Here is a 17,963-nt window from a genome sequence, read left to right as displayed (position 1 = left end):
TATTTGCAGCATAGGCCTCAGGATGGTCACCAGTTTTGGGCTCCAAGAGAGAAGGACAAACATCAGCATAATGGTCACTTGCGGGGCAAATGCCACAAACTCGTGCTGCGAGTGGAGGTTTCTGCTGATTCATGGCAAGTTGAGTGACCAAGGTAGCAAGGGAGTCAATTTTTTCTCAAGTTTATCTTGTCTTACCGAATATGTCCCAACATCATGGATACCTCTGACCACTATAGCATCACTACTTCTTGCACTGAACTGTTGAGAGTTGGAAGGCATCTTCTCAAGGAAGAAAAGAATTTTTCAAGGAAGATTATCTTCAGGTCATCCCAACTAGTAATAGAACTAGGGGCCAAGTAATACAATCAATCTTTTGAAGCGCTCTCAAGTGAATGTGGGAATACCTTCAAACATATGTGATCCTCTTGGACATCACGAGGCTTCATGGTGGAACATACAATGTGGAACTCCTTAAGATTCTTATGAGGACATTCACCTGCAAGTCCATGAAACTTAGGCAACAAATGGATTAGTCCAATTTTGAGCACATATGGCACATCCTTATTAGGATACTGGATACACAAACTTTTGTATATGAAATCAGGTGCAGCTAGCTCCCTTAATGTCCTCTCACGTGGGATTTGAGGTGGTTCAGCCATATTTTCAGAGTATGCAACAGAATGCACAAAAATAGCAGAATTAGTATCACTATCAGGCAGATTAACATTAAGATGAAAAGATTCACTATCTAAATTTAAATTTCTAACTTGTCAAACCAAACTATGAAATGTTCTATCAATTTCAAGATTTATTGGATACAAAGAGTCAGGATTTCCCATAGTCATGCACTAAATGCAACAATAAGAACTATGTAGGGCAGTAAGTGAAATACATGTTAAATTTCAGCGATCAACCAAAACTTTGCATCAATAAAATCCTAATACCATAGGAAACATCCACAAAAAGTTGCAGGATAAAACTCAAAGCCTAACTAATTTAATTAAAAGCAACAAAATCAAAACAATTGGAAAATTAAACTTGTAAAATAAAAAAGAAATAGTAAAATGACTCTTTTTTTATTTTCAGGGTGAGTTCTAAAAAAACAGTGTGTAGAGAAAGAATCATTGGATTTTCTACCCAAAATGCATATATAATATGTCCAATTCAGATTAACAATTCCAAAGTTATGTCAAAAATAGAAAACCAACAATAAAACTAGTCACTACTTGTTTGTATCTCACAACTAGCAACAACGTGACTGACTATGGTGCATCCAACATTCAATATGTGATGAAAGAAGTGTGGAAACAAAGTTTCATGTAAAATTCCAACCACAACTATATTAACCAACATACACCCGAATCAACCAACAGGCAAATGGCTAAACAAGATAGCAACAACAAACAGTTAATAGAACATGCAGCTTTTGAAACCCAAACAAAATGGTTATTCTAAGACACACACTAAACTATACTAAGAACCTTTGACAAGAACCGATAATCCTCGGCAGCGGCGCCAAATTTGATCGAGGCCGTACCCAGTACAAATAATATAACAATTAAAAACTACAGTACTAGGAAGTGACTCCTAGGTCGTTTCTCAAGGATTATCTTTCAAGCAAATCTTCAAACACCTTATACTCACACACACAAAGGGGGTTTTTGTTGTTGGATTAGTATGAACAATAAGCAAATTCAGAAACAGTAAATAACAATATGATAAAATGTCTAAATCCCTTTGATTGGTTTGTTCACAACTCAATCATCGGTTTCAAAAGATTATTTTCAGATTCCAACCATTAACTTCCGAAGTCTTTGAGAATCAATTAACTGGGTGATAATCAATTCAAAGTTCCAAAACCTAAACCTCTAACTAGGCGAAATCAGTATAAGCATGAAATGATTAACAAATTCACACGAACTAAACATTCATGCACTAGAGGGAGTAAATCAACTAAGCGAAGATAAACTCAACCAACCAGTTTCTAAGCAATGGACTTAAGCAAACCATATTCAGAAATAAGATAGAAGAAATCAACAATAAAGAAACCGAAAATGCATTAATAACAAAACCTCAAGAATTGTGATACATTACCAAAGGAACTTAGTCCATAAATTTAGTCTTCCATAGCAATTGAAGAACAAAGAAACTTTTTTCTTTTCACTTTGCTTAGTTACCATGTATATGAGTAGCTAATTTCCATGTTGTTGGGATTAAATATAATATAATCTTGATATATATATATATATATATATATATATATATATATATATTGATTTGAATTTATACTAATTCCTCATGCTTTGATTCTTATGAGTTGTGCATATGCTTAATGCTTACTTTAAGATTGATCACATTTTTGTATGATTTGTGAATGAAAATTATGATGAAATCGTCATGGTAATTCTAACTTTATTCAACTCATCATATTGATGTAATTGCTAGACATAAATTTGTATCGATTTGTCAGTTTATGCATGTTGTTGTGTAGGATTATTGGACATAGAGCTAATTCAATAACTAAATAACTCTTAGATTTGTTAACATAGTTTCTAGATATAGAGGTGTATTAGCGATACATATATATTCATCTTGTTGTTTTAGTTACTAATCACAACTATTTTATTAAGATACTAATATGACCAAGACATTGGTCATTAATACATTTGAGATGTTGCATTAAAACTCAATTTCACAAGCATAGTTGCTAGACATAGAGGTATGTTTTGCAAGTCATAAATCTTCATCTTGTGTATAAAGTTACTAGACATAGAGCTTTATTTCACAAGGTACTATATTGAGTAAGACATTAACCTTTAGTATATTTGAGGTCCTTTGTGTGAATGAGCATTAGCTAGGTGAATTAGTGTTACTGAGTCAAGTGTGTATTGATAATGATTAGAAATTTCAATCTCAACATCTTTTACGAGAATATTTAATCAAATAGTATATTCAAATAATCAAACAAAACCCTTTTGTAAACAATTTAGAATAACAATGCTTGGTTGGAATGTTAATATCTAGCAAATCCTTGTGGATTCGACAATCTTCTTATGCTTGTTTGTGACGCCCGATTTTGTATTTTAATGATCAATTTGCTGGTTAGCAATGTCTCGATAAACCTTTAGTAATAAGGGGAAGATGAAACCTGCCTTTGTTAGTTTTTTGGTACTACCAAGGGTATCATCTCACCTTTTTGGGTAATGAACTAATCCTTTTTGGGGTCATGATTGTTCCTCCCAACAAGTGTTGCTCCCACAAATCGAACCCTGAACTTTGGGTATCTAGTGGGGCCTTACACCTCTAGACCAATGTCTTATTGGTGACTTTGTTAGTTTTAGAATGTTAATTTATTTTTATTCAATTATTTTGGATTTGGTGACTATTGATTTTATTTTTATCCCATTTTCTCTCAAATTATTTTGTATTAATTGATTTTAGTAGTAATTGTTGGATATCAATTGTAATTTCATATTAGGGATAGATTGATGATTTGATAGTTATATGAATATTTTAGAAGATAAAAACATAAATTTGAATATAGTTTATAGGTTCTTCATTTATAAATCCCCCATGAACACATGCTTATTAGCCACTAGATATTATGAGTAATTTAATTGGATAAAATAATTGACATATTTAATGTTAATATTAATCATTATAGATTTCAACCTTAGTCATCTTTCATCTCATTCAATCTGTATGCATTTAATAATTCTCATTTATTTTATTATTTATCTTTCCTTAAAAAATTATTTTTTAATCTTGTGACTACTTTAATTGATATTTGACATTATCTAATATCCGAATATTAAATCTCTATGGGATCAATATTGTACTTGCTCGACTGTACTTTGATACGACTCGTGCACTGGCAAATATTATTAAGACTTAAAAATCACAATACTAAATTGTCTTTCTAGCTAGTCGGTTGTTTTATTGTGTGCTCACGAAAGGATTTATTTTACTTCCTTATATGAGATATCATCATAATCTATTTTGTTTATTATTATTTTTTGTAAAAATATTCTTACTTAAACACCATAAAGTTATTAATGGAGAGAAGAGAGAAACATAAAGTCATTACTCAAATAGAAGAGAGAAACCTAAAGTCATTTTAATGATGGAATGTGTCAAGTCATTGGATCATATAATGTACCCATTGATAATTGGAAGGTTCGAGTAAAACAATATATTAATTGGCTCATAAAGTTGTTTAATAAGATCGTAAGATCTAAGATAATAGGTAAGTTAAGAAGAGACATTTTAATCCTTATTTATAAGAATAAAAGTAACATACAAATTTGCGTAAAAGGGGATTAAGTCGAAGTGCTACAAAATGAAGTAACGAGAGAGGATAATCGAGTTATATACTTGCTACGATGATTGACAATGAGATATCGAAGGAATCAAATGGACTATATTCATTGATTTGAAGAAGACCTATGATAAGATAGTTATATAGGTATTGTTGAAACTCTAGAGAAGAAATATATTCAAATTGTCTAAGTTTGAGTAATCAATAATATATACAATGAAACCAAGACCAATATGAGAGCAGAAGATGAAGTCTCATAAAACTCTTTTATTGTCATAGAACTGACATATAAGGTTGCATTAGTTCCAAAGGAAGGGCTGACCCTCTACATGTGCCGCAAGTGCAACCACCCAGTGCCTACGATGATAAGGGGCCAATTTCTAAAAAAATTATTTTTAATTACATATCTATTTTCATTTTATTAATATGTTTTTGTTTATAATTCATATAATGGTTTTAGTACACTCTATAGTTTTAATTTAGCTTCACTTGATAAACATGATAATAGGGATAATATAATATAGACAATATGGTTAAAACTTTAAAAATCGTCGAAATTTATAATATATAAATTGATATGTTATTCAAGCTTTGATGTTAAGTTTTACACGGTCTCAAAAAAGTAAATTATGCTATAAAACTGTGACAGAAAGTGTGATAGCCGTAGCAACTCAATTTCTCAATCACCATGAAAAACCTTGTCTATGTTTTTTTTAATAAAACTAAGCCTATATTTTCTCTTGCACAAAGCCTCAGATATATCACAACCTGCCCAAACTAAAAGGCAAGTTGTCAATAGAGGGATGTCATGCTTTCACGTTTCACCTATACATTCTATTGGTACATAGGATGATAGGAAAAATAAAAATGCAATTATAGGGATAATGAGACTAAATTCTTAAAAAACCTTATACTACTCAGTCACACAAGTGAAAATCAAGCAATTGAAAAATAAGACCAGTGAAAATGAGATTAGAGAAAAATCAGACCAGTGAAAAGTGAGACGAATGTTGGACCCTAATAACCCTAGAGGCTGTTGTCATTGTGTGTCAGAATACAATTTTGTGTTTTAGTGTGCATTTTTTTAAGAAATAACTGTAACTTATGAAATGTCCCATTTATACACTCTCTCTCTTCCCTCACATGTCCCTAAACATTATGAACTTTTTGAAACCTTTATCCCGTATATTATTACTGACAAGTAGGCTATAAAAGCTAGAAATGCAGACTAGAAAATATAGTAGGAATGGTTTCCGTTCACAATAATTAACAAGCAATCTGTCTGATAGGCATCCCACATTAATCAATTTGTTTCAAGATACTAAAAATTGTAAAATATAGTGCATTGTGAATATAATAAGAGCCATTGTATTATTCATTATTTATTTGAACTGTTTTTTGAAGAATCAATTATGATTAAATATAAATTGTGGATGATACACTAATAGTAATAGTATATAGAATTTATACACTATTAATATATATTTCTCTAGTGTATTTTAGAGTTTATTGTACTAACCATCTTCATCTTATAACATCTTATGAAGATTTTCTTCGTAATTATTGTATTAATTCATATAGTTTTTAACTTAGTTAATACCATGTGCAATGCACATGTTTTTAAATAACAAATTCAATTATAATTTTTATTCTTAATTGTATAAAAAGGGACTGATCATCAAATCTTTATAATAGTTCATATAGTTTTCATTTTCACTTTCACAAATCAAGTTAATATAAAATAAATATTGCAACGTGTCATATTATTTTTTACACATAATAAAACTTTAGGAAAAACAATTATCAAACATATAAAATTAAAAGAATTTGTGCATTTCACATGCTATTAGCTTGTTATAAACTAACTACCTATCATCATGAACAGGTTATTATGAATTTATTACAAAAGATTTAAAATAATAATCTACGGCACTGAAGAAATTTAATGATCTAGTCACGTATTAAGTTGCTCACTAACTTTTAGAAGTTTGGTCGCATTATTAAATACGGTGTAAGAAGATTATCAACTATGATATCCTTGTGATAAAACAATCCAACTCATATATCAAAGACTCACTGTCATGTTGGAATTATTCTAGAATTACACTCTTAGTACCACAAAAAAGAAAGAAAAAGAAGAAAGTCGAAAATGTTTCGGTAGAGAAAGCGAGGGAGAAATAAAAAGGTGTGAATTGTATCTCAATTTGTGAAATATACCAAGAGTTCAATGACTCTAATTATAGGCCTAATGGTCTAAACAACTAGAAAACAATGGTCTAGATCACAGTCATTATAAAAAATGAATGACTAGATGATGTGCAAGGGCAATGAGTGCTCACTGTGCGGACCATGTACTAGAAGTGCGGAACGTATGCTAACATGTACCTAACATTCAAAAATGTGTGTCAGACACATGGTGATGTGTGAGGGTTTTGCTGATGTGGATTGACATATTTTTTAAATTAAAATAATAACAAGTTTGTCTAAAATGATTTAAAGCACAAGGTCCAAGCCCGAACACAAACTGAGCTTTGTCGAGCCATGCCAGTCGACCCGTGGTGGCATGTGTGCGGTGACCATGTGGTATGCATCCTCCTTACCACAAAACCCCTATTCCCTTGGGGAATACCTAAGTAGCACATCTTTTACTCATAAACACTCTTCAATTCTTTCCTCTACCCAATGTGAGACTTCTTTTTTCCATTTCCTGCTCTAAAAAACAACCCCTCTTAAAATTAAAAAAAAAAATACTAAAGAAACACTAGATTCTAAATAAAGGTGTCTTACAACTTGAAACTTTGCATAGTGAGTAAGATTCATATTTTACTAGAGTGGTTTGTAGTCTAACAAACTATTTAAGATATCAAACAACACAAAAACTTTAAAATGGTGTATTTTATAAAGTCTGTGTATTAAAAGACCATACACTTTTATCTCAATATAATGAACACTCTAAAAACTTATTGTCTGAACTTGTTGAACTAATAATGTTTTGAAGTGAAATGAAAAAACTCACTAGTTCCACTTTACTTGGATGAGGGAAGTTGAAAGGCTTTATAAGCTTTAAGTTGCGACCCAACATTTTTTTTAATAAAATATTTATTTATTTATTAATTTTTTTATTTAATTTTTTGGGGCCTTTTGGGCTTAGACCGTGTGTTGACCAAGTCAACACACATGCAACAAGGACAGGACCGTTGGAGGAGATCTCGACCATTATGATAGAGTCATTGATAATAGAGCCGTTGATAATAGAGTTATTGGTGAAAGAACTGTTGGAGGCCTCAAGCTATAAATAGATGCTACATTCCCTCATTATAATTTGCACTAAATTGAAGGTGTTTACCTCTCAACTTCTCTTTCTCCCCTTATATTTCGTCGACGCATTTCTGACAACCTTCTCTGTCTTTCTTTCCGTGGCACTTGAGAACTGACACAGGCAGCCAAAGTGGGAATTTCGAAAAATGACACTAGTAGTCAGTATTGTGGAAAAAGAATTGGCATAGGTAACCATACTGCAATAACATTCGTAGGTAATATTACTGGACCAAACTGCTATGACCTGAACCAGCCATTTTGAACAAATCAAATAAATGAATTCATTAGTATTTAATGAGTTTTATTTCAATTTTCTCCAAAGAAAATTGTTTCAAAAAATAAAGAGATAAGGCTGATATGAATATTTAATGGATGGTCAATGACATCATAATGACATTTATTTAAACCATTTTCATTTAAATGGAAATCTAATAATGGTGTTTAAGTGACTTAACGATCACTTATTATCTAGAATTAATTTTAGAAAAAATCTTACCATGGGAATCACTCTTAGTTTTCATCTGCGTTATAAAAATAAGAAGAAAAATATTTTTTATGACACTACAAAACAAAGGAATGCTTTTATAGAGTATATAAAAATTGAACTCATATCAAGATTTTTTTAGAGCCAAAAAATAATTTTAGATTTCTCCAGAATTTTTTTAGTCATAACACTTTTTAAAGTACCAAAAAATAAAACAATACTCAAATGCAAGTTAACCAAATTTCAAAATCCAAATAATAATGTAATCTTTCTTGCTCGATTGTTTTTGAAAATCTTGTATTGAATGAATTTATCACTCTTGCTTTCAAGTTGCACGTGTAAGAAAGGTTGGTTAGATAGCAATTGATTAGTTATTGAAAGCATTGCAATAAAGATTGATAAAATCATATGTTAATTGCCTTAATTTGCAAGATTGAGTTGATTTTAGAGTAAGCCATGTAAATAATTTGTAGTAAATTCAAATCATGGAATTAATGGAGTGTATAACAATTTTAACCATGTGCAAAAATTAGGATTTAAAAGTGATGGAAATCAGCTTCTAATGGAGAATCACTATGGAAATAAAATCAAATCTCAATATTGATTTTATCCTATGAATTAATAGGTAATCTTGGCTATAAAAATAGAAGGTCACACCCTTAAAAAGAAGAGAATAAACAGTTGTAGAGAAAAAATGCAGAGTAAAAGTGAAAAAAAAGAAGAGAAAAAATTGCAGTAAAAAAAAAAAAATTGCCTCAGTTTCTGTGTTAGGAGTGAGAGAGAATTTTTTTTAGTTCATGTGATCATGTGCGGTTGAGTGTAGAGTAAGCACCATGCACCCTCACTCATAGCCACATGACTAGTCTGCTTTTCTACATCTATGTTGATCATAAGCGTATAACCAATCAATGTGCGAAACGTCACGCGAATTATGTGCTTAGCGCCACACCTGATTATTTCCCATTTGAGAACACATGCTTCTTTGTAGTCGCGTGCAGGAAATGTCTGTGCACCCCTTTTCATCCAACGCTCCATGGTGCCCCGAGTACTAGTTTCCACCCCGCCAACTAGCCTTCGACACATCAACAGTCCTAGACAAGCCACTCTACTCCTGCCCACACCGAATATCCTCTACATTGAATATGTTCGTTGGTAATTTCTTCTGCATAGTCTTGCATATGATAACTGTACCGATATTTTATTTCAATCATAATCATATTTAATAAATAATTTCACCAATAATTTGTAAATAATTATTTTGATAATAAAAAACATAAAAAAATAAATTTTACATAAGTTTTTTATCAGTGATAATAGGGGTCAATATGTATTATAGTTTTATTATAATGAAGTTTTGCAATGATAAATAAATCATTCCAAGTTTAAAACAATATGTACATTTACTATAAAAAAAATTAAAATTGGATTTTTTTTTTAATTTATTTTGAAATCTCATTTTTCGTATAATCACATAAAAAAATAAAAATCTCTTAATACAAGACTATGTGAAAGATGTTAATCCTAATTTTAGGTTATATTGTGGTGTTGGACATAGGGGTTACATTTCACTTCTTTATAATTAATAGGATAAATTATATTTCTACATCCGAAAAATATATATTTTAAAATAAAATAAACAAAATTAGAATTTTCTAATCAAGTTTTAATATGACATGTGATATCGGACTTAAGGGCTATGTTTCGCTCATATTTATTTTTTTTAAAAAGTTTTAAATGAAAAACAAAAATTTGACTTTTTTAACCGAGTTTTAATATGAGATGCGGGATCATACGTAAGGGCTATACTTCGCTCATATTTAAAAAAAATTACACGTTACCTCTTTTTTTTAGAAATAAAATTAACACAACCAACAAACATTTTTCTACCCAAAAAACTATATAGTCTTGATTTCCAAAAAAAGATACATAAGACCAATATCACGTCTTTTTAGACATAATTAAATAAAATATTCTATCTTTTGGTAAAAATATAGTAATAATACAATTAATAATCCATGTCATATAGTAAGAGTATCATTCCAACGAACAATTGGATGCTAATACCTTCCCTAGTGTGTGGTCGACTCTCGAACTTGGACATCAAAGTCCATGGCCTAATGTGATTAGGCCAAAAATATTTTTTCTTAATTTATTATTGGAAAAATGTAGTGGCGACTCGAATAAGGTCGTGCAACCAAAAATTGGGGCTCGACACCTTTTTAAAAAAATTAATAATAAGTAAAGTAATAGTGATTTTGTCTAAAGTAAATACTCTTCAAATGTTTTCCCAATCCATTTTGGAACATTTTTTTCATTTCACATAGTCGAAAACCAATCTTTTTCTTTAAAAATAATTTTTTGACTCTAGTATGTTTATTTTTACGAAGAATAATTTGATTTTTTATTTTAGTACATTATATACAAATATGGAAGTAAAAATCCTATCAATAAAAGATACTTTTGAGAAGTATAATTATTACATGTAATATAGATGGAAAAACAGACAATATATGTGGGCACGCCTGCATTGCCCACATTTTTTTACGGGAATGACATACAAATTTTGTACATTTTCCTGTTTCGCTCACCAAGCACATATATATTTTTATTGCGCAATGTGGACGGCCCACAGACATAATTTAAGAAACAAATAAGAACTTTTTGTCGCGACCCGATTTTCAGTTGGAACACCGACCCCACGACTTAGAGAGATGCGAACTCGGATTCCACCTCTTTCGATTGATTTGGAGTCGCCACTACGTTTTTTGCGGTTAAAACGTAGAAAACTCTTGTTTATGCCCAATTTGGATAAAAATAAACTTTAAATATATACTCTGAATTCGGGAGGCGATTACGAATCAGGGAAGATATTAGCACTCCATCCGTCCGTATTAAAACGGTACCCTCGCTAATCACACATATTTTTATACCCTTAACACTTATCCATTTAAAATTCAATTAGTAAAACCAGATATTTTTTTTATATTTTTTATTTGTATTTGACAAGAGGTTATCCTCCTCCTACGTATCCCAGAGTGCAATAGGAAAATCAAGACTACGTAGTTCTGGTTCGAAAAATTGATTAGCCACTTTGATTAATTATTAGTGATTTAGAAAATATCGATAGGTTTAGAAATATTAATTTATTGAATAGGTTAATATATAATTGTTTCGATTCAATAAGACTAATAGTTTTAGAAACGGTGGTTATCCTCCTCCTACGCATCCCAGAGTGCAATAGGAAAATCAAGACTACGTAGTTCTGGTTCGAAAAATTAATTAGCCACTTTGATTAATTATTAGTGATTTAGAAAATATCGATAGGTTTAGAAATATTAATTTATTGAATAGGTTAATATATAATTGTTTCGATTCAATAAGACTAATAGTTTTAGAAACGGTGGTTATCCTCCTCCTACGCATCCCAGAGTGCAATAGGAAAATCAAGACTACGTAGTTCTGGTTCGAAAAATTAATTAGCCACTTTGATTAATTATTAGTGATTTAGAAAATATCGATAGGTTTAGAAATATTAATTTATTGAATAGGTTAATATATAATTGTTTCGATTCAATAAGACTAATAGTTTTAGAAACGGTGTTGGTTGTAGACCTTCTCCTCATTTCTGGGGAGTTAGAGACGACTCGAACCATAACCTCACTATAAAGATCCCATAAAATTTATTTGGTAACAGTTTCTAATTATTCGTACATATAGAATTTGGGTGATAAAATAGTTTATTAATTATATATATAGAATTAATAGTTTAGAGATGGTGTTGGTTGTAGACCTTCTTCTCATTTTCGGAAAATTTAGAAACAACTCGAACCATAACCTCGCCATAAAAATTTCATGTTCAACTTATTTAATAATATAGTATTGGGTTTTTACAATTATATTGGTAATAAAATAGGTTTGGAGATTACATCTTGTATAGGAAATTAATAGCTTAGAAATGATTTTGGTCGTATACCTTCTTTCCATTTTCGGAGAAGTTAGAGACGACTCGAATCATAACCTCACTATAAAATTTCATATTCAACTTATTTTATAATATAGTGTTGGTTTTTTATTTTTTTCCAAATAGATGTTGATAACATTTGTAGGGTAAAATTATTATTTAAAATATAAAGTATACCTACCTTATACAAATATCTTTAAGCAATGATCAACATATGATATGGGAATGTAAGGACCTTAGGGACTTTTTGTTTGGCATAATAACATGATTGTTAAACAACTAATATTAAGGGCATTGAGAATATTTACGAATAAGTAAAACTAATTACAACAAATAAATACATAAATCAAATAAATAAAACAAATAACTAAATAAATAAACAAATAAATGAAAACATAAAAAAAAGTAAAAAAAGTAAAAGGGAATAAGGGATGAGGGGGTAACATACGGTTACCCCCATTTTCTAAACTATACCTAAAGGGATGAAATCCCTATTTCTCTTCTTCTCTATTTTTTCGGTGGTGGTTTACGAGGGTTCATAGCGAGTTGCGGTGGTTATCCGCCCATTCGTCTTTCTTCTTCGTTCTTAACGGTGATGAGAAGGCCACCGTCTCTCCTTATCTCCTCCATCTCTTTCACGACAATGGAGATGCATTCACGGCTGGAACGGAGCTGGCCGTGCCGACATGGTAAGACCTCAAGGACGTCTTCTTCTTGGCTTCTAGTAGCTTCGCGATTAGGAGCGAAGCGCCACTGGTTCGCGACGTCGTAAATCCTCCATTGACGCGACTCGTGATGGCTCTCGGTGGTGACGGAGGTTCGTGATGACTCTCGGTGGTGACAGAGGTTCGTGACGATGAAAGAGGATCACGCCCGTGGGTGATTCATGGCCAGATCGAAGTGGCTTCGGGTCGGTAACGAACTCTACTCCCTTTGTTTCGCATTATTATTATTTTTTGTTGTTTCTGATTCTCGTTATCAGCACTGAGGTTCATTAAGGATAAGGAGGGGATTGAACATGTGATTTCATTCGTGGGGATATCATTAAGGTTGCTATTTGGCATCGGCACAAAACCTAGAGGATTTCAGTAATGATTTTTATCCTTTTTATTCAATTTTACGGCATGAACTTGATCCATCATAAATAATCGATTTGGGTAAACAGTTACTAGAAGTGAATCATAACACGTATGAGTGTAAATATATATGTTTCCGTTGAAACCAATAAGTATTTTATATGCTCAATTGGAAACGTTTATGAAATAAGCATATAAGTCTATAACATAAATCAAATGAAACAGAGCCTTTTTATATTTTGAATGCTCACCTGAATGTACGCTTCCTTCTTCTCTGTGTGTTGCGTGTATGCTCTGATAGAACTGTGCGTGTGCTCTATTTTCTCTAAAACATTTATGTCGTAATCTCTCTTTCTCTCACTGTGTACCAGTAATCTGGTTCTTTTGTTTTTTCCTCTGAATTTCTTATGGCCGTGTTGTTACGTGCACAGTAGTGTTTTTTTTTTCTTGATGAATGGAACCGCTATTTATAGTTGAGTATGGGTTAGTGCAAAACCTTTCGAATTACTGACTGAAATATTTCTGAAATTCCATGACTCTTGCTTTCTGATAATATTTTAACTGCCCATGAATGCTGTCAATGATCGCTGATTTGTAACTGAAATAGTGAGACTTTCAGATTTATCTCTTTTAAATTTTCATGGTTTAGTGAGACCTTGAAATTGCCCTTGACTGTTGGTAGGGGTTTGTAACTGAATTTGGCTATTTTGCTGGTTTGCTTAATGGCTTCATTTGAAATCTGTAATTGCATAGGCCATTCATATATATTCCTGATGTTGATTAGCATATGCTTTTATGCTGTCCCTTTACTGCCCTTTATTAGCTTAATGCCCTCTGTTTAGTGCTTGGCTTAATCCTTTAATTTATAACTCCTTGATTGCTTCTTTTTTTTAAATTCAAATTGTTTTATTTTGAGACACCTAGCTGATGACTTTCTCTTACAGGCTGTTTGTTTTTTCTTCTCTTTTTTCTTTGAACTCTTGTCATGACTTGGAATTTCATTATATCCTCTTATTTCCAACATCAATGATATGATTGCCATTCCCTTTTTGCAGTTGCAAGGATCAGGTGGCTGAATTGATCAACAGCCATAGTGATGGGCATCTGCACACCATGTCGAAGTGACTTGAGTTCCTTGTGTTGTGATAATTATGCTCATAGAAACTTATGAATGTACTAAATATCTGAGAGTAAATAACCAGTTTGTATGTAGCTCCTTTGTGTATATGATGATGGATATTGAACCTCATCTTGATCTTATGTATGCAAATTACACGTTTGTGTATGTCACCTTTATTGCCACAATAGCAGAAGATGGGACCCACTGAAGAAGGGTCCCAGTAATCTGTGTTGAGTAGGTAACGTTGAGGGAAAGTAGGAAGATTTTGTTGAAGGTGACGTGGTTTAGATTCTGTCGGAAGTATTTGGTTTTGTATGATATTTTCGTTTCTGCTTGTTTTGTTGAAGATAGTTCTGTTTTTAGTAATCTATGCTTGAATACTGAAGGTGATGATTATGGTAATGGGTAAAGGATAAAAGAGGATATAAGAAGAATAAGAAGAGTCAATGACCTCATTTCTTGATCTGTATCTCACTAAAATTGATTAGTGTTCCTCTAAGTTGCCATTGGGGAAATAATCATAGATAGATATTAAGACCTTGTCATCAACACGAATACTTAGTATAGGGTGATGCTTTCTGTGCTCCAATCAACCACTTATGTTAAATTATTTATACTAACTTTACTCACTGCTAAAAGACGTGAAAAGAAGCAAAAATAGGGTGTTGTAAGTAATGACCTAGGTTAAATGATATATTTGGCCATAAACACGAAAGAATCATATCCAATAATGTTCTTGTGAATCATGAGATAAACAAATTTTTTTTGTTGGGTTTTGTAATAAATGAAAAAGGTGGGACAAAAATTGAGTGTTCATAGCTACCCCTCTTTACTCATTGCTTGCTAAGTAGCCAACGAACTGACGTTCGATTGCTATTTCTGTAAGTAATTAGTAAAGAAATGAATACCAATTTTGACTAAAAATAGGCGAAAGCAACAATCGCTACACAAACTTAGTTGAGACCAGGTTGAGGAATCGAGATAATGGGTAAATGCGAGAACGCAGGTCGGGTACTGCCAGGACTCTAAGCTATAAAAAGGTAAATGCGAGAACGCAGGTCAGGTACTGTTGGAACTCGAGGTAATAAAAAGGTATAAGCGAGAATGCAGGTCGGGTGCTTCTGGAACTCGGGGTAATAAAAAGGTATAAGCGAGAACGCAGGTCGGGTGCTGCCGGAACTCGAGGTAATAAAAAGGTATAAGCGAGAACGCAGGTCGGGTGCTGCCGGAACTCGATGACATAAAAAAGTAGGCGAGAACACAGGTCGGGTGTTGCCGGAACTCAAGGTAATATTTAAGCGAGAACGCAGGTTAGGTACTGCCGGAACTCGAGATAACAAAAAGCGAGAACGCAGGTCGGGTACTGCCGGAACAAGCCTATCGGTGGGTTGGCTTGAGCTAGCCTACTTTCTACCCATTGTGGCCTAAAAAATAATTTTTTGCAACGAATTTCATGAATAGATGCATGATATGAAGGAGATGCTCTCTGTTTTTTTTTTAGTTTGAGTATATGTAGTACGAAGTAGGTGGTCTTTGCTTGCAATGTTTGCATTATTTATTAACAAAATTATGATTTTTATTTTGTGAGTCCATCATCATTGAACTTGCTTTTGAGCATCCTTACGACCTGAAGTTCCAACCTCATTGAGTGTTTGATGTTCTAGTAACCAATATTTTGTATCGACATGATTTTAGTTCTTCTTTACGGATATGTAGACTGCTCGACTACTTGTTTTGATTGGTTATTGCAAAAGGTCATTTTATTATTCATCAGTGTAATTTCACAAAAACAACTCATGCACTACTATATGAGGGATAATGAACGAGGTAGGAATTCGTATTGATATTAATGCATGGAAGTACAAATTGAAGGGGTTTTACGAATGAGTGTATGACATTTTTTTCGACTTTCTATAACAATGATAACGTTAATTTCCCTTTGCCAAGATTCAACTCCGTTAAATTTTGTCTCAAAACTTTTGCCCTAGTGTTTACCAAAAGCGCAATTGTTCAACAGATTTGCCCTTGCGTCTTGCTATGAATTTATTGGATGGGCTGATCATTCAATAAATTGCCCTAGTATTTGCCCATCAATCTGAATCCTTTGAATTACCTCATAATATGCTTCGGGACCTTTGCTACAGATTTATTGAAGGAGCTTGCTCATCTAATAAATTTGCCCCAGTATCTTGCTTTAATGTCTTTCTGGGTGATGACTCTTCTAGTTGAGAACGATTTTCTTCGATAATAATCCCTAACTTTTGCTTAGGCCGCCCTTTCAGGTTTTCGACCTAACGGTTGTTCTTTTTTCTCATTTTACTTGTTAGAAATATTGGTGTAATGATCACTTTGTGCGAGTGTTGGTTTAATAAATTTGCCATAGTATCTTTTTTCTCTTTGGAGTTAGTTTGCTTTTTTACCCTAGCGTGGTTCCAAACAAATTATTCCTCAACAAGGACTTTTGGGCTTGAATCGCAGCCTGGCTAAATGGTTTTCAAGGAAATCGATATTAAGGCTCAAACCGTGTTTCCCTTCCCACTACATCTCCTTTTCTCCAATATCCTATTTCCAATTATTCCTTTCGTGATTTTATTGCTTCGTCTTTTACTATTGATACAAGTGAGAGTCTGATGTGTTTTTGTCCTAATTTTTGCCTAAGATCTCTTAAAGATCTTAGCGGATCTTTTCTCATTTTTCTTCTATTTTGAGAATTCTAAGCTCTCACTATTTGATTTGAAGCATTGTTCTTTTGAATTTCAAGGAATATTTGAAAAACTACCCTTCCCCGATTATTAATGTTTTCTGGGGATTGTTATTTTAGGTATTGATTATCCTTCATAAAGGTTGGGCTAAAACAGGGTGACTAGGGATATCTTCATAAGTATTTAGGGGTTACAAAGAAGCCTTGTGTCATCAGAAACAATTATTTGAGAATTTACACCTTTTGAGAATTTGTCTACATCATTCTCCATTTTTACTCAAAACATGCATGCAATTTTATAAATAATGATCGTGTTCATCACAATAATATTCCTAAGAAATTGAGTTTTTTTTTTCTTTTTTCTTCGTTTCTCTTTTTTCTAGGAAGTCGCCTCAAGCATAGTACTTCTTCACTGCATCAAAGTTTATGGAGAGACGAAGGTTTTCTCCGTCCATGTTGGTCAGAATGAGTGCTCCTCCTAAGAAGACTTTCTTTACCACACACGGACCTTCATAATTAGGTGTCCACTTTCCTCGGTGATCCTTTTGAATAGGTAAAATCTTCTTGAGTACTAGATCACCTTCCCTGAATGTTTGAGGGCTCACCTTTTTAGCATGTGCCATCATGATCCTTCTCTAGTATAATTGACCATGACATATGGCTGCCAACCTTTTTCCTTCGATAAGATTCAATTGATCATGTCGGGCTTGGACCCATTCTGCCTCTTCTAATTCAGCTTCAGCAAGCACTCTTAATGATAGGGTTTTGACTTCTATCGGCAGCACTACTTCCATCCCATAAACCAGAGAGTAGGGCATTGCCCCAGTTGATGTGCGGACAGAAGTCCGATAACCATGAAGTGCAAAGGGTAACATATCATGCCAATCTCTGTAGGTCACCACCATTTTCTGGACTATCTTCTTTATATTTTTATTCGCTACCTCCACTGCTCCGTTCATCTTAGGTCTGTAAGGTGAAGAGGTGT

The sequence above is a fragment of the Lupinus angustifolius genome, chromosome LG20 (genome assembly GCF_001865875.1).
Source record: "Lupinus angustifolius cultivar Tanjil chromosome LG20, LupAngTanjil_v1.0, whole genome shotgun sequence".
NCBI classification, from domain to species: domain Eukaryota; kingdom Viridiplantae; phylum Streptophyta; class Magnoliopsida; order Fabales; family Fabaceae; genus Lupinus; species Lupinus angustifolius.
The sequence above is the reverse complement of the archived record's forward strand: the minus strand, read 5'-3'. Positions refer to the sequence as shown.